Source organism: Pseudophryne corroboree, unplaced genomic scaffold, assembly GCF_028390025.1.
Source record: "Pseudophryne corroboree isolate aPseCor3 unplaced genomic scaffold, aPseCor3.hap2 scaffold_150, whole genome shotgun sequence".
Classification (NCBI taxonomy): domain Eukaryota; kingdom Metazoa; phylum Chordata; class Amphibia; order Anura; family Myobatrachidae; genus Pseudophryne; species Pseudophryne corroboree.
Genome location: NW_026968131.1, coordinates 960,548 through 985,125, shown reverse-complemented (window position 1 = coordinate 985,125; position 24,578 = coordinate 960,548). Strand labels below are relative to the sequence as shown.

General features: G+C 43.5%; 12 non-coding genes and 1 pseudogene across 12 annotated transcripts; 8 read left to right on the top strand and 5 right to left on the bottom strand.

Moving 5' to 3' along the window:
- Positions 1 to 6,042: 6,042 nt before the first annotated feature.
- TRNAN-AUU (transfer RNA asparagine (anticodon AUU)) lies at positions 6,043 to 6,116 on the top strand. Its single transcript has one exon. It is a non-coding gene; the product is annotated as a tRNA-Asn (tRNA).
- Positions 6,117 to 11,475: 5,359 nt separating this feature from the next.
- On the bottom strand, positions 11,476 to 11,591 carry LOC134999576 (U5 spliceosomal RNA). Its single transcript, XR_010201654.1, has one exon. It is a non-coding gene; the product is annotated as a U5 spliceosomal RNA (small nuclear RNA).
- A 275-nt stretch (positions 11,592 to 11,866) lies between these two features.
- On the bottom strand, positions 11,867 to 11,982 carry LOC134999555 (U5 spliceosomal RNA). The gene has a single exon (XR_010201633.1). It is a non-coding gene; the product is annotated as a U5 spliceosomal RNA (small nuclear RNA).
- Positions 11,983 to 12,256: 274 nt separating this feature from the next.
- LOC134999500 (U5 spliceosomal RNA) lies at positions 12,257 to 12,372 on the bottom strand. The gene has a single exon (XR_010201579.1). It is a non-coding gene; the product is annotated as a U5 spliceosomal RNA (small nuclear RNA).
- Positions 12,373 to 12,658: 286 nt separating this feature from the next.
- On the bottom strand, positions 12,659 to 12,774 carry LOC134999484 (U5 spliceosomal RNA). The gene has a single exon (XR_010201564.1). It is a non-coding gene; the product is annotated as a U5 spliceosomal RNA (small nuclear RNA).
- A 270-nt stretch (positions 12,775 to 13,044) lies between these two features.
- On the bottom strand, positions 13,045 to 13,160 carry LOC134999493 (U5 spliceosomal RNA). Its single transcript, XR_010201572.1, has one exon. It is a non-coding gene; the product is annotated as a U5 spliceosomal RNA (small nuclear RNA).
- A 144-nt stretch (positions 13,161 to 13,304) lies between these two features.
- LOC135000072 (U1 spliceosomal RNA) lies at positions 13,305 to 13,467 on the top strand. Its single transcript, XR_010202109.1, has one exon. It is a non-coding gene; the product is annotated as a U1 spliceosomal RNA (small nuclear RNA).
- Positions 13,468 to 14,138: 671 nt separating this feature from the next.
- On the top strand, positions 14,139 to 14,302 carry LOC134999754 (U1 spliceosomal RNA). Its single transcript, XR_010201828.1, has one exon. It is a non-coding gene; the product is annotated as a U1 spliceosomal RNA (small nuclear RNA).
- Positions 14,303 to 14,455: 153 nt separating this feature from the next.
- On the top strand, positions 14,456 to 14,618 carry LOC134999424 (U1 spliceosomal RNA). Its single transcript, XR_010201523.1, has one exon. It is a non-coding gene; the product is annotated as a U1 spliceosomal RNA (small nuclear RNA).
- Positions 14,619 to 15,289: 671 nt separating this feature from the next.
- On the top strand, positions 15,290 to 15,453 carry LOC134999742 (U1 spliceosomal RNA). Its single transcript, XR_010201816.1, has one exon. It is a non-coding gene; the product is annotated as a U1 spliceosomal RNA (small nuclear RNA).
- Positions 15,454 to 15,605: 152 nt separating this feature from the next.
- Positions 15,606 to 15,768, top strand: LOC134999375 (U1 spliceosomal RNA). The gene has a single exon (XR_010201480.1). It is a non-coding gene; the product is annotated as a U1 spliceosomal RNA (small nuclear RNA).
- Positions 15,769 to 16,439: 671 nt separating this feature from the next.
- On the top strand, positions 16,440 to 16,603 carry LOC134999607 (U1 spliceosomal RNA). The gene has a single exon (XR_010201686.1). It is a non-coding gene; the product is annotated as a U1 spliceosomal RNA (small nuclear RNA).
- A 152-nt stretch (positions 16,604 to 16,755) lies between these two features.
- On the top strand, positions 16,756 to 16,897 carry LOC135000088 (U1 spliceosomal RNA; annotated as a pseudogene).
- Positions 16,898 to 24,578: the final 7,681 nt, after the last annotated feature.

Here is a 24,578-nt window from a genome sequence, read left to right as displayed (position 1 = left end):
GGGAGTCAACCCATGCCTGTCCCTATGTCGCAGGGACCTTCGGGGTCTCAAAAGCGCCCACTATCCCAAATAGTTGACACAGATACCGACACGGATTCTGACTCCAGTGTCGACTACGATGATGCAAAGTTACAGCCAAAATTGGCTAAATGTATTCGATATATGATTATTGCAATAAAATATGTTTTGCACATCACAGAGTCCCCTGTCCCTGACACGAGGGTACACATGTATAAGGGAAAGAAACCTGAGATAACCTTTCCCCCCTCACATGAGTTGAACGAATTATGTGAAAAAGCTTGGGAATCTCCAGACAAAAAGCTGCAGATTCCCAAAAGGATTCTTATGGCGTATCCTTTCCCGCCAATGGACAGGATACGGTGGGAATCCTCCCCTAGGGTGGATAAAGCATTGACACGCTTATCCAAAAAGGTAGCGCTGCCATCCCAGGATACGGCTACCATCAGGGACCCTGCTGACCGCAAGCAGGAGGTTACCCTAAAGTCCATTTACACACATTCTGGTACCTTACTCAGACCGGCGATTGCGTCGGCCGGGGTTATAGCGCGGTGGCAGCATGGACAGATACCTTATCAGCAGAGATTGAGACCCTAGATAAGGATGCTATGTTATTGACCATAGGGCATATAAAAGATGCTGTCCTATATATGAGAGATGCTCAAAGTGACATTAGTCTACTGGGTTCTAGAATAAACGCTATGTCGATTTCTGCTAGACGAGTCCTATGGACCCGGCAATGGACAGGTGATGCCGACTCAAAAAGGCATATGGAGGTTTTACCTTACAGGGGTGAGGAATTGTTTGGGGAAGGTCTCTCGGACCTAGTCTCCACAGCTACAGCTGGTAAATCAAATTTTTTGCCTTATATTCCCTCACAGCCTAAGAAAGCACCACATTATCAAATGCAGTCCTTTCGATCACAGAGAAACAAGAAAGTACGAGGTGCGTCCTTTCTTGCCAGAGGTAAGGGCAGAGGGAAGAAGCTGCACAACACAGCTAGTTCCCAGGAACAGAAGTCCTCCCTGGCCTCTACAAAATCCACCGCATGACGCTGGGGCTCCGCTAAAGGAGTCCGCCCAGTTGGGGGCACGTCTTCGAGTTTTCAGCCACATCTGGGTTCATTCGCAGGTGGATACCTAGGCAATAGAAATTGTTTCTCAGGGTTACAAGCTGAAATTCGAAGAGGTGCCTCCTCGCCGGTTTTTCAAATCGGCCCTACCATCTTCTCCCCAGGAAAGGGAGATAGTGTTAAATGCAATTCACAAATTGTATCTTCAACAGGTGGTGGTCAAGGTTCCCCTTCTTCAACAAGGAAAGGGAAATTATTCGACCCTGTTTGTAGTCCCAAAACCGGACGGTTTGGTCAGACCCATATTAAATTTAAAATCCCTGAACCTATACTTGAAAAGGTTCAAGTTCAAGATGGAATCGCTAAGAGCGGTCATCGCCAGCCTAGAAGGGGGGGATTTTATGATATCTCTGGACATAAAGGATGCATACCTTCATGTACTCATTTATCCACCTCATCAGGCGTACCTAAGATTTGCGGTACAGTATTGTCATTACCAATTTCAGACGTTGCCGTTTGGTCTCTCCAGAATTTTCTCAGAGAATTTTCACCAAGGTAATGACGGAAATTATGGTGCTCCTGCGAAAGCAAGGTGTCACAATTATCCCGTACTTGAACGATCTCCTCATAAAAGCGAGATCAAGAGAGCAGTTGCTGAACAGCGTATAACTTTCACTGAAGGTGTTACAGCAACACGGCTGGATTCTCAATATCCCGAAGTCGCAGTTGGTTCCTACGACTCGTCTGACTTTGCTTGGGCATTATTCTGGATACGGACCAGAAAAGGGTTTATCTTCCGATAGAAAAGGCCCAGGAACTCATGACTCTGGTCAGGAACCTATTGAAACCAAAACAGGTGTCAGTGCATCACTGCACTCGAGTCCTGGGAATGATGGTGGCATCATACGAGGCCATTCCCTTCGGCAGGTTCCATGCGAGGATCTTGCAATGGGACCTACTGGACAAATGGTCCGGGTCACATCTACAGATTCATCAGTTGATCACCCTGTCCCCCAGGGCCAGGGTATCTCTCCTGTGGTGGCTGCAGAGTGCTCACCTTCTAGAGGGCCGCAGGTTCGGCATTCAGGACTGGATCCTGGTGACCACGAACGCGAGCCTCCGAGGTTGGGGAGCAGCCACACAGGGAAGAAATTTCCAAGGTCTTTGGTCAAGTCAGGAGACTTGTCTTCACATCAACATCCTGGAGCTAAGGGCCATATACAACGCCCTATGTCAAGCGGAGACCTTACTTCGCGACCAACCAGTTCTGATCCAGTCAGACAACGTCACCGCAGTAGTTCATGTAAACCGCCAAGGCGGCACAAGGAGCAGAGTGGCGATGGCGGAAGCCACCAGAATTCTTCGCTGGGCGGAGACTCATGTAAGCGCACTGTCAGCAGTGTTCATTCCGGGAGTGGACAACTGGGAAGCAGACTTCCTCAGCAGACACGACCTACATCCAGGAGAGTGGGGACTCCATCAGGAAGTCTTCGCACAGATTGCAAGTCGGTGGGGACTGTTCCAGATAGACATGATGGCGTCCCGCCTCAACAAAAAGCTACAGAGGTATTGCACCAGGTCAAGAGACCCTCAGGCAGTAGCTGTAGACGCCCTAGTGACACCGTGGGTGTTCCGGTCGGTCTATGTATTTCCTCCTCTACCTCTCATACCCAAGGTGTTGATAATAGTAAGAAAAAGAGGAGTAAGAACAATTCTCATTGTTCCAGATTGGCCGCGAAGGACCTGGTATCCAGATCTGCAGGAAATGCTCACAGAAGATCCGTGGCCACTTCCTCTAAGACAGGACCTGTTGCAACAGGGGCCCTGTCTGTTCCAAGACTTACCGCAGCTGCGTTTGACGGCATGGCGGTTGAACGCCGGATCCTAGCGGAAAAGGGTATTCCAGATGAGGTCATTCCTACGCTAATAAAGGCTAGGAAGGACGTGACATCTAAACATTATCACTGTATATGGCGAAAATATGTTTCTTGGTGTGAGGCCAGGAATGCTCATACGGAAGAATTCCACCTGGGCCACTTCCTTCACTTCCTACAAACTGGAGTGAATTTGGGCCTAAAATTAGGCTCTATTAAGGTTCAGATTTTGGCCTTATCCATTTTCTTTCAAAAGGACTTGGCCTCTCTTCCTGAAGTAAGTACAAACTTTTGTGAAGGGAGTACTGCATATTCAGCCTCCTTTTGTACCTCCGGTGGTCCCTTGGGACCTTAACGTGGTGTTAAGGTTATGGTTTGAACCACTTAAAATGGTGGAGTTTAAATATCTCACTTGGAAGGTGGTCATGTTATTAGCCTTGGCTTCCGCTAGGCGAGTGTCGGAATTAGCAGCTTTATCACATAAAATCCCCTATCTGGTTTTCCATATGGATAGAGCGGAATTGCAGACCCGTCCTCAATTCCTGCTAAAAGTGGACTCATCCTTTCATATGAACCAACCTATTGTGGTGCCTGTGGCTACGCGTGACTTGGAGGATTCCGAGTCCCTTGATGTGGTCAGGGCTTTGAAAATTTACGTGGCCAGAACGGCTAGAGTCAGAAAAACAGAAGCACTGTTTGTCCTGTATGCAGCCAACAAGATTGGCACCCCTGCTTCAAAGCAGACTATTGCTCTCTGGATCTGTAACACGATTCAGCAGGCGCATTCTATGGCGGGATTGCCGTTGCTTAATTCAGTCAAGGCCCATTCCACTAGGAAGGTGGGCTCTTCTTGGGCAGCTGCCCGAGGGGTCTCAACACTACAGCTGTGCCGAGCTGCCACTTGGTCGGGTTCAAACACCTTTGCAAAGTTCTATAAGTTTGATACCCTGGCTGAGGAGGACCTCCTGTTTGCTCAATCGGTGCTGCAGAGTCATCCGCAGGAGCCCGTTTGGGAGCTTTGGTATAATCCCCATGGTCCTTACGGAATCCCCAGCATCCTCTAGGACGTAAGAGAAAATAAGATTTTAAACCTACCGGTAAATCTTTTTCTCGTAGTCCGTAGAGGATGCTGGGTGCCCGTCCCAAGTGCGGACTACTTCTGCAAGACTTGTATATAGTTATTGCTTACATAAGGGTTATATGTTAGTTTTCATCGGTCTTGGACTGATGCTATGTTGTTTTCATACTGTTAACTGGGTAGTATATCACAAGTTATACGGTGTGATTGGTGTGGCTGGTATGAATCTTGACCTTGGATTAACAAAAATCCTTTCCTCGTACTGTCCGTCTCCTCTGGGCACAGTTTCTCTAACTGAGGTATGGAGGAGGGGCATAGAGGGAGGAGCCAGTGCACACCCAGATCTAAAGTCTTTCTTAAAGTGCCCATGTCTGCTGCGGAGCCCGTCTATCCCCCATGGTCCTTACGGAGTCCCCATCATCCTCTACGGACTATGAGAGAAAAAAATTTACCGGTAGGTTTAAAATGTTATTTTTTTCTCTGCAACCCACTGCTAAATTGTGCTTCCTAGCTGTTTTTTATAAAATCACTTAATTAAATCTAACTCTGATTACGTCAGAGAAGGCCAGGTACCCTACACCATAAAAGGGGGTTTGAAATTTTGACTTGTCTACTTAAAGATCACCAAAATCTGATCACAAGGTCAATTACATCCCTGGGTGGGATTGAACCACCAACCTTTTGATTAATAGCCCATGTAAGTGAAAGAGATCCTGAAGCACTCACTCATCATGGGAAAGTACCAATGTGTTTCTTACAAAAATTCTCCAGATTATTGACTTTTTAAAGTTTTTCTAGGAAACGTTCTAGATGAATGCTTATTAGCCTTTGTCAGTATTGACTTTTGCAAGGTGTCTATGTGGCGCAATCGGTTAGCATGTTTGGCTATTAACCAAAAGGTTGGTGGTTCAATCCCACCCAGGGATGTAATTGACCTTGTAATCAGATTTTGGTGATCTTTAAGTAGACAAGTCAAAATTTCAAACCCCCTCTTATGGTGTAGGGTACCTGGCCTTCTCTGATGTAATCAGAGTTAGATTTAATTAAGTGATTTTATAAAAAAAACAGCTAGGAAGCACAATTTAGCAGTGGGTTGCAGAGAAAAAAAATTATGCTGGCAGAAAAGTCCAATTGAGTGACGAAACAGCTCTTCATTTTCTGATTTTATGTTTATGCTAACAAATTTGCTCTCTGAAAAGTGTCCACAAAGCCAAGTCTCTGATTAACACCTTTGTAGGAATGGTTTTTCACCTATTACTGAATTAAACTTGCTTCATTGGAAAGGCAGCAAGATGCATCCTCATTTCAATGTCTACTGAAATAATACAGGTTGACACCAGGAAACATAAACGTCACTGCATCCTTGCTGCTTCCTCATGGGGAAGTCTGTTTAATGTGAAAACAAGGTGATATCTAATCAGCACACAGGTAAGGAATTAAGAAAATCTTTCTTTATGGGTGAAGATGTTTCTCACAAAATTGTTGCACCAAAGCATCATTGAAATTCAAGCTGGAAAGATGATTTTAATATATCACTTGTACATTTTGTACTGCTCTTCTGGTGACAATGTAGTTTGTTTTTGTCAATTACCATTTTAATAATAGGGTAAAGAAAATTAAGTGGATTTTTGATAGAAAACAATACTGTCAATATACTATTAAAACAAATTAAAATGGTAAAAGTTATTGTACTTTAAGTAAAAATAAAAGAGCCAAAATATCAATCCCAGTTTTGGATTACTTTAATTAACAAAAAACAATGCATATAGCAGAAGATAGTTTCAATCTGCCTACCTCTGGGTTATGGGCCCAGCATGCTTCCGTTGCAGTACTCTGCTGCTCATGTAAGTGCAAGAGATCCTGAAGCACTCACTCATCATGGGAAAGTAGCAATGTGTTTCTTACCAAAACTCTCCAGATTATTGACTTTTTAAAGTTTTTCTAGGAAACGTTCTAGATGAATGCTTATTAGCCTTTGTCAGAATGGACTTTTACGAGGTGTCTCTGTGGTGCAATCGGTTAGCATGTTTGGCTATTAACCAAAAGGTTGGTGGTTCAATCCCACCCAGGGATGTAATTGACCTTGTGATCAGATTTTGGTGATCTTTAAGTAGACAAGTCAAAATTTCAAACCCCCTCTTATGGTGTAGGGTACCTGGCCTTCTCTGATGTAATCAGAGTTAGATTTAATTAAGTGATTTTATAAAAAACAGCTAGGAAGCACAATTTAGCAGTGGATTGCAGAGAAAAAAAAATTATGCTGGCAGAAAAGTCCAATTGAGTGATTAAACAGCTCTTCATTTTCTGACTTTATTTTTATGCTAACAAATTTGCTCTCTGAAAAGTGTCCACAAAGCCAAGTCTCTGATTAACACCTTTGTAGGAATGTTTTTTCACCTATTACTGAATTAAACTTGCTTCATTGGAAAGGCAGCAAGATGCATCCTCATTTCAATGTCTACTGAAATAATACAGGAAACCAGGAAACATAAACGTTACTGCATCCTTGCTGCTTTCTCATGTGGAAGTCTGTTTAATGTGAAAACAAGGTAATATCTAATCAGCACACAGGTAAGGAATTAAGAAAATCTTTCTTTATGGGTGAAGATGTTTCTCACAAAATTGTTGTCCGAATGCATCATTGAAATTCAAGATGGAAGATGATTTTAATATATCACTTGTACATTTTGCATTGCTCTTCTGATGACAATGTAGTTTGTTTTTGTCAATTACCATTTCAGTAATAGGGTAAAGAAAATTAAGTGGATTTTTTAAAGAAAACAATGCTGTCAATATACTATTAAAACAAATTAAAATGATAAAAGTTATTGTACTTTAAGTAAAAATAAAAGAGCCAAAATATCAATCCCAGTTTTTGATTACTTCAATTATAAAAAAAAATGCACATAGCAGAGGATAGTTTCGATCAATCGACCTCTGGGTTATGGGCCCAGCATCCTTCCATTGCACTACTCTGCTGCTCATAGAAGTCTGAGAGATCCTGAAGACTAAATTGATTAAAGGCCTAAAAGTACTGGACTATAAGGAAAGACTTACTAGGCTGAATATGTATGCACTAGAAAAGAGGTGCCTAAGAGGAGATATTATTAATATCTTCAAATATGTAAAGATACATAACAAAGAGTTATCAGAGGAATTATTTATTAAAAGAACACGTGGTCACTCGCTGCGACTGGAGGAAAGTTCAGAACGCAATGGAGGAAAGGGTTCTTCACTGTTAGGGCAATCAGGATGTGGAATTCCCTGCCAGGGAAGGTGGTAATGGCGGACTCTGTAATTGGATTTAAAAAAGGAATGGATACATTTCTGAATGAAAAAGCTATCCAAGGTTATAATACTTAAAATATCAACATGGTTAATCCGGGGGTAACATGAGTTTTAGTAGCTAACTAGTCATAAAACATTATTCAGCAAGTATGTAGAATCATCACAACTTAAAACAGGTTGAACACGATGGGCAATTTGCCTCTATTCAACCTCAAAAACTATGTTACTATATGTTACTATATTACTGTAGTATATAGAACACCACAATGCAATGAGCAGTGATAGTGAGCACTGATGAGGATACTAGAACTGACACTGAGCAGCAAGATGCAGCACTGGACTATTAGTAATGTACTGTAGTATGCTGAGCACCACAATGCAGCACAAGACAATGAGCAGTGATACTGAGCACTGATGAGGATACTACTGAGAACTGACACTGAGCAAGAGAGACACACTACTAGTATTACTGAGCAGCAATAAGTAACCACTGATACTGAGCACTAATATTGAGATTTCCACTGAGAGAACATAGCCACGTCCTCTCCGCTCTCTCTTCAATGCACGAGTAAAAATGGCGGCAACGCGCAGCTCTATATATAATATCCGAATCTCGCGAGAATCCGACAGCGGGATGATGACATTTTCCCTTGTTCAGGTTTTCCGAGTCAGGCGGGAACAACCGAGCCTGCCTCAGACCAGTGTAAACCACGTGGAGTTCGTGGGGAATTCGGTTCTCGGAGAACCGAACCCGCTCCTCTCTACCTTATACCCATCAATTTTTTTTATTTTCAATCTAAGCCCCTGCAGTTTTCTGTAAGCATCTGCTTCGCTATGATGATCAACAAGTCACAAGGGCCAAACACTCAGGGCTTGAGGCATAGATCTTTGGACCAGCTGCTACAAGCATGGCAGAGGTGTCACTATCACTGGTGACACCCAGAGAGGTGGCGAGGGAGATTGTAATGCAGTACGTGCAAATAAGCAGCGCAATGGTAAAAAGGAGGCATGATTTCATAGGTAGGGGCGTGGCCTGGTGGCCTGAATCTACATTTTATTGCTCCGGGTGTCCCGGGGGTTGGGGGCTGCACCCGGGGACTAGTGTGTAAGCGGTGCTGGCTCCTGCACAGTGACAGGGCATGGCCACCCAGTATGACACCTCCCTTCTTGACCATGCTGTAATTGCAGTCGCACTGCAGTTCAGCGTGATCATAAACAATGGTGTAGCCTCCTGCTGGTGCAGACTGTATGTGCGCGCAGGAAGCCGCCACCATTTTTGTGATCACAGCGGCTGAATGTGATGTCATACAGCCGCTGTGACCACGCCCCCTGTGTCTCCTCCATTGCAGACCCCATTTTGAAGCCTTGCCCCCGCACTGCTCCATCCGTGACTTGGAAATGGAGTGTTGCTGACCCCACTCTCCCCCCCTGCCCCGATTGACAGGCAGAGGCGATCGCATGCAGGCACATGCGTATGATCTTAGCAATTTTTGCAGTTGGATCGCTTATTGTGATTGCAATCCAACCTGAATCAGGCCCTATTACCTATCACAATGCGCTGCGGGCAGTACAAAATTGGGTTAATATAGGAGAAAAACCCCCAGACCTGTGCTCCTTAACTGTACCTGGTGGCTAGTGGAGCGGCTGCCCAGTAATCAGTGTCCACCCCAGTGCGCACACGGCCCACCCCCTACGGCCACGCTTCCCTTAATCAGCGGCCTCGTGATCCGGAAGGGCGGTGTGTGTGTGACTGACCTTAGGAAGAAACCGGAGCCTCCGCTGCAGTGACCCAGCAACCAGGGCACGGGAGTATACAGCGCCGCTGGGAGTGATGAAGCTGCAGTAAAGATGTCTATTAGACCTAGCCTGCTGCAGCCCTTGTAGATTCTCATAAAACAAGTTCTTCTTTTCTTGTCAAAATTAATAGCTAAGAATAGGCTGCCTGAGGCAGGCCCCTGTTAAGTGGCCTGCTACTGAAGGCACCAACTACAAACTGAGCTCCCTGTTCATGGAAGCGGGGTTATAGAGGAGGATGCGCTGAGCATCTTGGGAACAGTCAAAAGCTTTGAGCCGGTTGGTGCCTCAGATCAAGATCCTACTCTACACCCCAATGTGAATCCTTGTGGAGTCCAGTGTACCCCACAGAAGAAATTAATGTGTCACACTCATTGGCAGCAACCTTAGAATAGCTGCTGACGGGCACAATTGAGAAAGGAAGGGGGGGGGGGCATTTGAATCCAGCACATAGATGCAATTCAAATATGTAATTTGTACCTTCCTATTTTAAAATATAATGGATGAACCTAACCCTGTGAGAACAATCTTCATGATCAAGAGATCTAATATGTAAAATAAGTATGAGTTGGGATAGGGCTGGGGAGGGTGGCAGCTCGGGCAGCCCCTCCCCCGTCAAGTTAAGGAGATTCAACTGAGGAAGCACAAGGGAACTCTCGTCTGGGGACAACAACTGCAGGGAGACCACATCTTTTCAGATGAACATGGGAGGGCGGAAGGCTGCCTAATACTGAAGCACCATCAAATATCAAACCATATCCAACAACTAGTACAAGCATTCCTGGGGGAAGGTCTGCAGCAGACGGATTTGCATACGGTGATGTCATCCAAGCAGTGGGCCAAAGTTGGCTGGAACCCTCATCTGCATATAAAAAGAGAAAAGGGGCATGCAGGGCATGGCGGCCTTTTGCAGTGCTTGGATGACCCCTAGTTCGCATTAAACACCCCCACCCTCCTTTGGTGTGGGGCTCATGTTGGCCATGCCCCATCCCCTGAAGCATTCATGCTGATTTCTTGCAGCAGCTGGGCACTGTAACAGCTCCAGAGCTGCTCTGTAAGGCAAGTAAAAGGGTGTGGGCCCTGCAGCACCACATGTAGTTCGCATTGTGCGTTGGAAGGCACAAAGTAAGCAGACGGGAGGAGAAGTCAGGATAGTACACAAGGGCATCCTTTTCTCTTAGTCCGTAGAGGATGCTGGGGTCACATTAAGAACCATGGGGTATAGACGGGATCCGCAAGAGACATGGGCACTTTAAGACTTTCAAAGGGTGTGAACTGGCTCCTCCCTCTATGCCCCTCCTCCAGACTCCAGTTATAGGAACTGTGCCCAGGGAGACGGACATTTCGAGGAAAGGATTTATTGTTAAACTAAGGTGAGCATCTTACCAGCTCACACCTTAAGCATGCCGCAGAACGTGGCATTCAACAGAACACAAGCCAACGGCATGAACAATTGCAGCAAAAAGCTGACCAGAACCGTAACACAACATGTGTATAACCACAAGTAATAACTGCAGACACAGTATGGACTGGGACGGGTGCCCAGCATCCTCTACGTACTAAGAGAAAAGGATTTACCGGTAGGTATTAAAATCCTATTTTCTCATATGACTTAGAGGATGCTGGGGTCACATTAAGAACCATGGGGTTATACCAAAGCTCTTGAACGGGTGGGAGAGTGCGAACGACTCTGCAGCACCGAATGACCCAACTTGAGGTTATCATCAGCCAAGGTATCAAACTTGTAAAACTTAGCAAAAGTGTTTACTAAATAGCTGCTCGGCAAAGTTGCAATGCCGAGACTCCCCGACCAGCTGCCCAGGATGAACCCACCTTTCTAGTAGAATGGGTCTTCACCTAATTCAGTAACGGCAATCCTGCCGTGGAATGAGCATGCTGAATCTTACCACAGATCCAGCGCATAATGGTCTGCATGGAAGCAGGACACCCAATCCTGTTGGGAGCATACAGGACAAACAGAGCCTCTGTTTTCCTAATCTGTACCGTTCTGGTGACATAAATTTTCAAAGTTCTGACCACAGCCAGAGACTTTGACTCAACGAAGGTGTCAGTGGCCAAAGGCACCATGTGGAAAGATGAACCACCTTTGGCAGAAATTGTTGACGTGTCCTCAATTCTGCTCTATCTTCATGAAAGATCAAATAAAGGCTCTTGTGATACTGCATGGTTTGTACTGTTTTCCATGTGCTCCCAGATCTTTCAAGCAAGTAGCTTGGTCAAGAAAGTTCTGTTTGAAAAGAAACAAACATTTACTGTCATTGTTATGCAAATAAACTTACATTAAAGCTAACAAGAAAGCACACTCGTTCTGTCTTTAAACTGATAAAAGAAACCCCAATAATATGGGGCATGCAAAAATTGAGATAAAACTCAGTTTTGCTCCTCTCCACGGAAATCTTTAATAAAAGGCGAAATATTTGTTAGTTCTGAAGAGAAACCAGAGCATGACCAAGATTCCACCTGTCGCCTGAGTGCCATGCCAGCAGTTCTCATTCAGCTCAAAGTGAGCACCCAATTTGAATGAAAGAAAGCAGATTTCTCACCAGGCTTCCCCTTGCTATAAACATCGTTTGTACTCTTTTCCATGTGCTCCCAGATCTTTCAAACAATTAGTGTGGTCAAGAAAGTTCTGTTTGAAAAGAAACAAACATTTACTGTCATTTCTATGCAAATGAGCTTACATTAAAGCACACTCGTTCTATCTTTAAACCGATAAAATAAAACCCCAATAAGATGGGGCATGCAAAAATTGAGATAAAACTCCGTTTTTTTCCTCTCCACGGAAATCTTTAGTAAAAGGCGAAAGATTTGTTCGTTCTGAAGAGAAACCACAGCATGACCAAGATTCTACCTGTCGCCTGAGTGCCATGCCAGCAGTCCTCATTCAGCTCAAAGTGAGCACCCAATTTGAAAGAAAGAAAGCAGATTTCTCACCAGGCTTCCCCTTGCTATAAACATGGTTTGTACTCTTTTCCATGTGCTCCCAGATCTTTCAAGCAATTAGTATAGTCAAGAAAGTTCTGTTTGAAAAGAAACTAACATTTACTGTCATTTCTATGCAAATGAGCTTACATTAAAGCACACTCGTTCTATCTTTAAACTGATAAAAGAAACCCCAATAAGACGGGGCATGCAAAAATTGAGATAAAACTCAGTTTTGCTCCTCTCCACGGAAATCTTTAGTAAAAGGCGAAAGATTTGTTCGTTCTGAAGAGAAACCAGAGCATGACCAAGATTCCACCTGTCGCCTGAGTGCCATGCCAGCAGTCCTCATTCAGCTCAAAGTGAGCACCCAATTTGAAAGAAAGAAAGCAGATTTCTCACCAGGCTTCCCCTTGCTATAAGCATGGTTTGTACTCTTTTCCACGTGCTCCCAGATCTTTCAAGCAATTAGTATGGTCAAGAAAGTTCTGCTTGAAAAGAAACAGACATTTATTGTCATTGTTATGCAAATAAACTTACATTAAAGCTAACAAGAAAGCACACTCGTTCTGTCTTTAATCCGATAAAAGAAACCCCAATAATATGGGGCATGCAAAAATTGAGATAAAACTCAGTTTTGCTCCTCTCCACGGAAATCTTTAGTAAAAGGCGAAAGATTTGTTCGTTCTGAAGAGAAACCAGAGCATGACCAAGATTCCACCTGTCGCCTGAGTGCCGTGCCAGCAGTCCTCATTCAGATCAAAGTGAGCGCCCAATTTGAAAGAAAGCAGATTTCTTACCTGTCTTCTCCTTGCTATAAGCATGGTTTGTACTGTATTCCATGTGCTCCCAGATCTTTCAAGCAAGTAGCATGGTCAAGAAAGTTCTGTTTGAAAAGAAACAAACATTTACTGTCATTTCTATGCAAATGAGCTTACATTAAAGCACACTCATTCTATCTTTAAACCGATAAAAGAAACCCCAAAAAGATGGGGCATGCAAAAATTGAGATAAAACTCGGTTTTGCTCCTCTCCACGGAAATCTTTAGTAAAAGGCGAAAGATTTGTTCGTTCTGAAGAGAAACCAGAGCATGACCAAGATTTTTATCTGAAAATATGTGTTCTCCCTGCAGTTGTTGTCCCCAGATGAGAGTTCCCTTGTGCTGCCTCAGTTGAATCTCCTTTACTTGACAGGGGGATGCTCGAGCAGCGACCCTCCCCAGCTCTAGCCCAACTCCTACTTACCTGCCAGGTGAGATACTATGATCATGAAGGTGCTTCTCCCAGGGCAAGGCTCACCCATTGCACTCTGGGTGTGCTGCTTCTGCGATTTCCCCAAATGTGGGAAACTTGACTGCATAATTTGTGTTTCCCCTGGTCGGCTCTTGTATAATTCAGATCTCTTTGTCTCAGGTCTGTCTCCAGCCTAGTTTGCTGTCTGTTTCCACTTCTCTTTTCTTGAGCCGCTCCCTTCTATGCCCTTGCGCACTATCCTGACTTCTCCCGTCTGCTTACTTCGTGCCTTCCAACGCACAATGCAAACTACAGGTAGTGCTGCAGGACCCACACCCTTTTACTTGCCTTACAGAGCGTCTCTGGAGCAGTTACAGTGCCCAGCTGCTGCAAGAAATCAGCTTGAATGCTTCAGGGGCTGGGGAATAGCCAACATGAGCCCCACACCGAAGGAGGGTGGAGGTGTGTAATGCGAACTAGGGGTCATCCAAGCGCCGCAAAAGGCCGCCATGCCCTGCACGCCCCTTGTCTCTTTTCATATGCAGACGAGGGTTGAAGCCATTTTTGACCCACTGTTTGGATGACATCACCATATGCAAATCCATCTGCTGCAGGCCTTCCCCCAGGAATGCTTGCACTAGTTGTTGCATTTGGTTTGTTGTTTGGGGGTGCTTCAGTATTAGGCAGCCTTCTGCCCTCCCATGTTCATCTGAAAATATGTGTTCTCCCTGCAGTTGTTGTCCCCAGATGAGAGTTCCCTTGTGCTGCCTCAGTTGAATCTCCTTTACTTGACAGAGATGTGCCTGAGCAGCGGCCCTCCCCAGCCCTGTCCCAAATCATACTTATTTTGCATAGGCGATACCATGGTCATGAAGATTATTCTCCCAGGGTGAGGTTCATTCATTGCATTCTGGGTATGCTGACCCCTGTGATTTCCCCAAATGTGGGAAACTCGACTGCATTATTTGTGGTAGTGGGGGACTGTGTTTGTGCTTTCCTCTGGTCAGCTCTGGTAAAAATCAGATTTCTTTATCTCAGATCTTCCTCTAGCCTTGTTCTTCTTTCGAGAGTTCCCTTGTGCTGCCTCAGTTGGATCTCTTTCACTTAACAGGGGTGGTGCCCGAGCAGCGACCCTCCCCAGCTCTAGCCCAACTCCTACTTACCTGCCAGGTGAGATACTATGATCATGAAGGTGCTTCTCCCAGGGCAAGGCTCACCCATTGCACTCTGGTTGTGCTGCCCATGCGATTTCCCCAAATGTGGGAAACTTGACTGCATAATTTGTGTTTCCCTTGGTCGGCTCTCGTATAATTCAGATCTCTTTGTCTCAGGTCTCTCTCCAGCCTAGTTTGCTGTCTGTTTCCACTTCTCTTTTCTTGAGCCGCTCCCTTCTATGCCCTTGCGCACTATCCTGACTTCTCCCGTCTGCTTACTTCGTGCCTTCCAACGCACAATGCAAACTACAGGTAGTGCTGCAGGGCCCACACCCTTTTACTTGCCTTACAGAGCAGCTCTGGAGCAGTTACAGTGCCCAGCTGCTGCAAGAAATCAGCTTGAATGCTTCAGGGGCTGGGGCATAGCCAACATGAGCCCCACACCGAAGGAGGGTGGAGGTGTGTAATGCGAACTAGGGGTCATCCAAGCGCCGCAAAAGGCCGCCATGCCCTGCACGCCCCTTTTCTCTTTTCATATGCAGACGAGGGTTGAAGCCAACTTTGACCCACTGCTTGGATGGCATCACCATATGCAAATCCATCTGCTGCAGGCCTTCCCCCAGGAATGCTTGCACTAGTTGTTGCATTTGGTTTGTTGTTTGGGGGTGCTTCAGTATTAGGCAGCCTTCTGCCCTCCCATGTTCATCTGAAAATATGTGTTCTCCCTGCAGTTGTTGTCCCCAGATGAGAGTTCCCTTGTGCTGCCTCAGTTGAATCTCCTTTACTTGACAGAGATGTGCCTGAGCAGCGGCCCTCCCCAGCCCTATCCCAAATCATACTTATTTTGCATAGGAGAGACCATGGTGTTGAAGATTGTTCTCCCAGGGTGAGGTTCATTCATTGCATTCTGGGTATGCTGACCCCTGTGATTTCCCCAAATGTGGGAAACTCAACTGCATTATTTGTGGTAGTGGGGGACTGTGTTTGTGCTTTCCTCTGGTCAGCTCTGGTAAAAGTCAGATTTCTTTGTTTCAGTTCTTCCTCTAGCCTTGTTCTTCTTTCGAGAGTTCCCTTGTGCTGCCTCAGTTGGATCTCCTTCACTTGACAGGGGGGTGCCCGAGCAGCGACCCTCCCCAGCTCTAGCCCAACTTCTACTTACCTGCCAGGTGAGATACTATAATCATGAAGGTGCTTCTCCCAGGGCAAGGCTCACCCATTGCACTCTGGATGTGCTGCCCCTGCGATTTCCCCAAATGTGGGAAACTTGACTGCATAATTTGTGTTTCCCCTGGTCGGCTCTCGTATAATTCAGATCTCTTTGTCTCAGGTCTCTCTCCAGCCTAGTTTGCTGTCTGTTTCCACTTCTCTTTTCTTAAGCCGCTCCATTCTATGGCCTTGCGCACTATCCTTACTTCTCCCGTCTGCTTACTTTGTGCCTTCCAATGCACAATGCAAACTACAGGTAGTGCTGCAGGGCCCACACCCTTTTACTTGCCGTACAGAGCAGCTCTGGAGCTGTTACAGTGCCCAGCTGCTGCAAGAAATCAGCTTGAATGCTTCAGGGGCTGGGGCATAGCCAACATGAGCCCCACACCGAAGGAGGGTGGGGGTGTTTAATGCGAACTAAGGGTCATCCAAGCGCCGCAAAAGGCCGCCATGCCCTGCATACCCCTTTTCTCTTTTCATATGCAGATGAGGGTTCCAGCCAACTTTGGCCCACTGCTTGGATGACATCACCGTATGCAAATCCGTCTTCTGCAGAACTTCCCCCAGGAATGCTTGTACTAGTTGTTGCATTTGGTTTGTTGTTTGGGGGTGCTTCAGTATTAGGCAGCCTTCTGCCCTCCCATGTTCATCTGAAAATATGTGTTCTCCCTGCAGTTGTTGTCCCCAGATGGGAGTTCCCTTGTGCTGCCTCTGTTGAATCTCCTTTACTTGACAGAGATGTGCCTGAGCAGCGGCCCTCCCCAGCCCTATCCCAAATCATACTTATTTTGCATAGGAGATACCATGGTCATGAAGATTGTTCTCCGAGGGTGAGGTTCATTCATTGCATTTTGGGTATGCTGACCCCTGTGATTTCCCCAAATGTGGGAAACTCGACTGCATTATTTGTGGTAGTGGGGGACTGTGTTTGTGCTTTCCTCTGGTCAGCTCTGGTAAAAGTCAGATTTCTTTGTCTCAGATTTTCCTCTAGCCTTGTTCTTCTTTCGAGAGTTCCCTTGTGCTGCCTCAGTTGGATCTCCTTCACTTGACAGGGGGGTACCCGAGCAGCAACCCTCCCCAGCTCTAGCCCAACTCCTACTTACCTGCCAGGTGAGATACTATGATCATGAAGGTGCTTCTCCCAGGGCAAGGCTCACCCATTGCACTCTGGGTGTGCTGCTCCTGCGATTTCCCCAAATGTGGGACACTTGACTGCATAATTTGTGTTTCCCCTGGTCGGCTCTCGTATAATTTAGATCTCTTTGTCTCAGGTCTCTCTCCAGCCTAGTTTGCTGCCTGTTTCCACTTCTCTTTTCTTGAGCCGCTCCCTTCTATGCCCTTGCGCACTATCCTGACTTCTCCCGTCTGCTTACTTTGTGCCTTCCAACGCACAATGCGAACTACAGGTAGTGCTGCAGGGCCCACACCCTTTTACTTGCCTTACAGAGCAGCTCTGGAGCTGTTACAGTGCCCAGCTGCTGCAAGAAATCATCTTGAATACTTCAGGGGTGTGGCCATACCTGTAATCTGCAGCCAGTAAAATTGATTGCAAGCCTTGGGAGTGAACCCAAAATTGCAATCAATGTAGCTGGTAAATCATTAAACTTTCTTGTAGACACAGGGGCGGTCAAATCAGTGATAAATTCGACAGTGGGCATGAGAACCACTGGTAGGACAATTCCAGCCATAGGAGTAACAGGAGTAGTCCAGCATTACCCTGTTAGCAAACCAGCAGAGATTACAATAGGGCCGTTACATACCAAGCATTCCTTTTTGCTGGCTGCATCGGCACCGACCAATCTCCTGGGTAGAGACTTACTGTGTAAAATGGGGTGCGTCATTTATTGTACTCCTGAAGGTGTATTCTTGGACATACCTGAGAATCACGCTCAGGAAGTGCGAGACATGTTAGATACCCCATCAAAATTAATGTCACATACCATTATGACAAATAGGACTCCATCCCAAGTAGAAGAAATGACATCTCAGATACCAGAGTCACTTTGGACAAAAGATGGACAGGACACTGGATTAATGGCAAACGTAGCTCCAGTAGTTGTACAAGTAAAAGATGGTAGGATATGCTTCATCTACACGTTATAGCCCTGAATTTTCCAATGCCTAGCTCTTTGCAAAAGAGAGATATTGGCAAGGAAAAGCTGTATTGTACCTTTGCATTTTTCTCCCAAACGAAAGACACTAGAATGAAAATTTTAAAGCCTACTGTTAGTGCTTCATCTACACGTTATAGCCCTGAATTTTCCAATGCCTAGCTCTTTGCAAAAGAGAGATATCGGCAAGGAAAAGCTGTATTGTACCTTTGCATTTTTCTCCCAAACGAAAGACACTAGAATGAAAATTTTAAAGCCTCCTGTTAGTGCTTCATCTACACGTTATAGCCCTGAATTTTCCAATGCCTATCTCTTTGCAAAAGAGAGATATCGGCAAGGAAAAGCTGTATTGTACCTTTGCATTTTTCTCCCAAACGAAGGACACTAGAATGACAATTTTAAAGCCTCCTATTAGTGCTTCATCTACACGTTATAGCCCTGAATTTTCCAATGCCTATCTCTTTGCAAAAGAGAGATATCGGCAAGGAAAAGCTGTATTGTACCTTTGCATTTTTCTCCCAAACGAAGGACATTAGAATGAAAATTTTAAAGCCTCCTGTTAGTGCTTCATCTACACGTTATAGCCCTGAATTTTCCAATGCCTATCTCTTTGCAAAAGAGAGATATCGGCAAGGAAAAGCTGTATTGTACCTTTGCATTTTTCTCCCAAACGAAAGACACTAGAATGAAAATTTTAAAGCCTCCTGTTAGTGCTTCATATACACGTTATAGCCCTGCATTTTCCAATGCCTATCTCTTTGCAAAAGAGAGATATCGGCAAGGAAATGCTGTATTGTACCTTTGCATTTTTCTCCCAAACGAAAGACACTAGAATGAAAATTTTAAAGCCTCCTGTTAGTGCTTCATCTACACGTTATAGCCCTGCATTTTCCAATGCCTATCTCTTTGCAAAAGAGAGATATCGGCAAGGAAAAGCTGCATTGTACCTTTGCATTTTTCTCCCAAACGAAAGACACTAGAATGAAAATTGTAAAGCCTCCTGTTAGTGCTTCATCTACACGTTATAGCCCTGCATTTTCCAATGCCTAGCTCTTTGCAAAAGAGAGATATTGGCAAGGAAAAGCTGTATTGTACCTTTGCATTTTTCTCCCAAACGAAGGACACTAGAATGAAAATTTTAAAGCCTCCTGTTAGTGCTTCATCTACACGTTATAGCCCTGAATTTTCCAATGCCTATCTCTTTGCAAAAGAGAGATATCGGCAAGGAAAAACTGTATTGTACCTTTGCATTTTTCTCCCAAACGAAAGACACTAGAATGAAAATTTTAAAACCTCCTGTTAGTGCTTCATCTACACGTTATAGCCCTGAATTTTCCAATGCCTAGCTCTTTGCAAAAGAGAGATATTGGCAAGGAAAAGCGGTATTGTACCTTTGCATTTTTCTCCCAAACGAAAGACACTAGAATGAAAATTTTAAAGCCTACTGTTAGTGCTTCATCTACACGTTATAGCCCTGAATTTTCCAATGCCTAGCTCTTTGCAAAAGAGAGATATCGGCAAGGAAAAGCTGTATTGTACCTTTGCATTTTTCTCCCAAACGAAAGACACTAGAATGAAAATTTTAAAGCCTCCTGTTAGTGCTTCATCTACACGTTATAGCCCTGAATTTTCCAATGCCTATCTCTTTGCAAAAGAGAGATATCGGCAAGGAAAAGCTGTATTGTACCTTTGCATTTTTCTCCCAAACGAAGGACACTAGAATGAAAATTTTATAGCCTCCTATTAGTGCTTCATCAACACGTTATAGCCCTGAATTTTCCAATGCCTATCTCTTTGCAAAAGAGAGATATCGGCAAGGAAAAGCTGTATTGTACCTTTGCATTTTTCTCCCAAACGAAAGACACTAGAATGAAAATTTTAAAGCCTCCTGTTAGTGCTTCATCTACACGTTATAGCCCTGAATTTTCCAATGCCTATCTCTTTGCAAAAGAGAGATATCGGCAAGGAAATGCTGTATTGTACCTTTGCATTTTTCTCCCAAACGAAAGACACTAGAATGAAAATTTTAAAGCCTCCTGTTAGTGCTTCATCTACACGATATAGCCCTGCATTTTCCAATGCCTATCTCTTTGCAAAAGAGAGATATCGGCAAGGAAAAGCTGCATTGTACCTGTGCATTTTTCTCCCAAACGAAAGACACTAGAATGAAAATTGTAAAGCCTCCTGTTAGTGCTTCATCTACACGTTATAGCCCTGCATTTTCCAATGCCTAGCTCTTTGCAAAAGAGAGATATTGGCAAGGAAAAGCTGTATTGTACCTTTGCATTTTTCTCCCAAACGAAAGACACTAGAATGAAAATTTTAAAGCCTCCTGTTAGTGCTTCATCTACACGTTATAGCCCTGAATTTTCCAATGCCTATCTCTTTGCAAAAGAGAGATATCGGCAAGGAAAAGCAGCATTGTACTTTTGCATTTTTCTCCCAAACGAAAGACACTAGAATGAAAATTTTAAAGCCTCCTGTTAGTGCTTCATCTACACGTTATAGCCCTGAATTTTCCAATCCCTAGCTCTTTGCAAAAGAGAGATATTGGTAAGGAAAAGCTGTATTGTACCTTTGCATTTTTCTCCCAAACGAAGGACACTAGATTGAAAATTTTAAAGCCTACTATTAGTGCTTCATCTACACGTTATAGCCCTGAATTTTCCAATGCCTAGCTCTTTGCAAAAGAGAGATATCGGCAAGGAAAAGCTGTATTGTACCTTTGCATTTTTCTCCCAAACGAAAGACACTAGAATGAAAATTTTAAAGCCTCCTGTTAGTGCTTCATCTACACGTTATAGCCCTGAATTTTCCAATGCCTATCTCTTTGCAAAAGAGAGATATCGGCAAGGAAAAGCTTTATTGTACCTTTGCATTTTTCTCCCAAACGAAAGAAACTAGAATGAAAATTTTAAAGCCTCCTGTTAGTGCTTCATCTACACGTTATAGCCCTGAATTTTCCAATGCCTATCTCTTTGCAAAAGAGAGATATCGGCAAGGAAAAGCTGTATTGTACCTTTGCATTTTTCTCCCAAACGAAGGACACTAGAATGAAAATTTAAAAGCCTCCTGTTAGTGCTTCATCTACACGGTATAGCCCTGAATTTTCCAATGCCTAGCTCTTTGCAAAAGAGAGATATTGGCAAGGAAAAGCTGTATTGTACCTTTGCATTTTTCTCCCAAACGAAGGACACTATAATGAAAATTTTAAAGCCTCCTGTTAGTGCTTCATCTACACGGTATAGCCCTGAATTTTCCAATGCCTAGCTCTTTGCAAAAGAGAGATATCGGCAAGGAAATGCTGTATTGTACCTTTGCATTTTTCTCCCAAACGAAAGACACTAGAATGAAAATTTTAAAGCCTACTGTTAGTGCTTCATCTACACGTTATAGTCCTGCATTTTCCAATGCCTATCTCTTTGCAAAAGAGAGATATCGGCAAGGAAAAGCTGCATTGTACTTTTGCATTTTTCTCCCAAACGAAAGACACTAGAATGAAAATTTTAAAGCCTCCTGTTAGTGCTTCATCTACACGTTATAGCCCTGAATTTTCCAATGCCTAGCTCTTTGCAAAAGAGAGATATTGGCAAGGAAAAGCTGTATTGTACCTTTGCATTTTTCTCCCAAACGAAAGACACTAGAATGAAAATTTTAAAGCCTCCTGTTAGTGCTTCATCTACACGTTATAGCCCTGAATTTTCCAATGCCTATCTCTTTGCAAAAGAGAGATATCGGCAAGGAAAAACTGTATTGTACCTTTGCATTTTTCTCCCAAACGAAAGACACTAGAATGAAAATTTTAAAGCCTCCTGTTAGTGCTTCATCTACACGTTATAGCCCTGAATTTTCCAATGCCTATCTCTTTGCAAAAGAGAGATATCGGCAAGGAAAAGCTGTATTGTACCTTTGCATTTTTCTCCCAAACGAAGGACACTAGAATGAAAATTTAAAAGCCTCCTGTTTAGTGCTTCATCTACACGGTTTAGCCCTGAATTTTCCAATGCCTAGCTCTTTGCAAAAGAGAGATATTGGCAAGGAAAAGCTGTATTGTACCTTTGCATTTTTCTCCCAAACGAAGGACACTAGAATGAAAATTTTAAAGCCTCCTGTTAGTGCTTCATCTACACGTTATAGCCCTGAATTTTCCAATGCCTATCTCTTTGCAAAAGAGAGATATCGGCAAGGAAAAACTGTATTGTACCTTTGCATTTTTCTACCAAACGAAAGACACTAGAATGAAAATTTTAAAGCCTCCTGTTAGTGCTTCATCTACACGTTATAGCCCTGAATTTTCCAATGCCTAGCTCTTTGCAAAAGAGAGATATTGGCAAGGAAAAGCTGTATTGTACCTTTGCATTTTTCTCCCAAACTAAAGACACTAGAATGAAAATTTTTAAGCCTACTGTTAGTGCTTCATCTACACGTTATAGCCCTGAATTTTCCAATGCCTAGCTCTTTGCAAAAGAGAGATATCGGCAAGGAAAAGCTGTATTGTACCTTTGCATTTTTCTCCCAAACGAAAGACACTAGAATGAAAATTTTAAAGCCTCCTGTTAGTGCTTCATCTACACGTTATAGCCCTGAATTTTCCAATGCCTATCTCTTTGCAAAAGAGAGATATCGGCAAGGAAAAGCTTTATTGTACCTTTGCATTTTTCTCCCAAACGAAGGACACTAGAATGAAAATGTTAAAGCCTCCTATTAGTGCTTCATCTACACGTTATAGCCCTGAATTTTCCAATGCCTATCTCTTTGCAAAAGAGAGATATCGGCAAGGAAATGCTGTATTGTACCTTTGCATTTTTCTCCCAAACGAAAGACACTAGAATGAAAATTTTAAAGCCTACTGTTAGTGCTTCATCTACACGTTATAGTCCTGCATTTTCCAATGCCTATCTCTTTGCAAAAGAGAGATATCGGCAAGGAAAAGCTGCATTGTACTTTTGCATTTTTCTCCCAAACGAAAGACACTAGAATGAAAATTTTAAAGCCTCCTGTTAGTGCTTCATCTACACGTTATAGCCCTGAATTTTCCAATGCCTAGCTCTTTGCAAAAGAGAGATATTGGCAAGGAAAAGCTGTATTGTACCTTTGCATTTTTCTCCCAAACGAAAGACACTAGAATGAAAATTTTAAAGCCTCCTGTTAGTGCTTCATCTACACGTTATAGCCCTGAATTTTCCAATGCCTATCTCTTTGCAAAAGAGAGATATCGGCAAGGAAAAACTGTATTGTACCTTTGCATTTTTCTCCCAAACGAAAGACACTAGAATGAAAATTTTAAAGCCTCCTGTTAGTGCTTCATCTACACGTTATAGCCCTGAATTTTCCAATGCCTATCTCTTTGCAAAAGAGAGATATCGGCAAGGAAAAGCTGTATTGTACCTTTGCATTTTTCTCCCAAACGAAGGACACTAGAATGAAAATTTAAAAGCCTCCTGTTTAGTGCTTCATCTACACGGTTTAGCCCTGAATTTTCCAATGCCTAGCTCTTTGCAAAAGAGAGATATTGGCAAGGAAAAGCTGTATTGTACCTTTGCATTTTTCTCCCAAACGAAGGACACTAGAATGAAAATTTTAAAGCCTCCTGTTAGTGCTTCATCTACACGTTATAGCCCTGAATTTTCCAATGCCTATCTCTTTGCAAAAGAGAGATATCGGCAAGGAAAAACTGTATTGTACCTTTGCATTTTTCTACCAAACGAAAGACACTAGAATGAAAATTTTAAAGCCTCCTGTTAGTGCTTCATCTACACGTTATAGCCCTGAATTTTCCAATGCCTAGCTCTTTGCAAAAGAGAGATATTGGCAAGGAAAAGCTGTATTGTACCTTTGCATTTTTCTCCCAAACTAAAGACACTAGAATGAAAATTTTTAAGCCTACTGTTAGTGCTTCATCTACACGTTATAGCCCTGAATTTTCCAATGCCTAGCTCTTTGCAAAAGAGAGATATCGGCAAGGAAAAGCTGTATTGTACCTTTGCATTTTTCTCCCAAACGAAAGACACTAGAATGAAAATTTTAAAGCCTCCTGTTAGTGCTTCATCTACACGTTATAGCCCTGAATTTTCCAATGCCTATCTCTTTGCAAAAGAGAGATATCGGCAAGGAAAAGCTTTATTGTACCTTTGCATTTTTCTCCCAAACGAAGGACACTAGAATGAAAATGTTAAAGCCTCCTATTAGTGCTTCATCTACACGTTATAGCCCTGAATTTTCCAATGCCTATCTCTTTGCAAAAGAGAGATATCGGCAAGGAAAAGCTGTATTGTACCTTTGCATTTTTCTCCCAAACGAAGGACACTAGAATGAAAATTTAAAAGCCTCCTGTTTAGTGCTTCATCTACACGGTATAGCCCTGAATTATCCAATGCCTAGCTCTTTGCAAAAGAGAGATATTGGCAAGGAAAAGCTGTATTGTACCTTTGCATTTTTCTCCCAAACGAAGGACACTAGAATGAAAATTTTAAAGCCTCCTGTTAGTGCTTCATCTACACGTTATAGCCCTGAATTTTCCAATGCCTATCTCTTTGCAAAAGAGAGATATCGGCAAGGAAAAGCTTTATTGTACCTTTGCATTTTTCTCCCAAACGAAAGAAACTAGAATGAAAATTTTAAAGCCTCCTGTTAGTGCTTCATCTACACGTTATAGCCCTGAATTTTCCAATGCCTATCTCTTTGCAAAAGAGAGATATCGGCAAGGAAAAGCTGTATTGTACCTTTGCATTTTTCTCCCAAACGAAGGACACTAGAATGAAAATTTAAAAGCCTCCTGTTAGTGCTTCATCTACACGGTATAGCCCT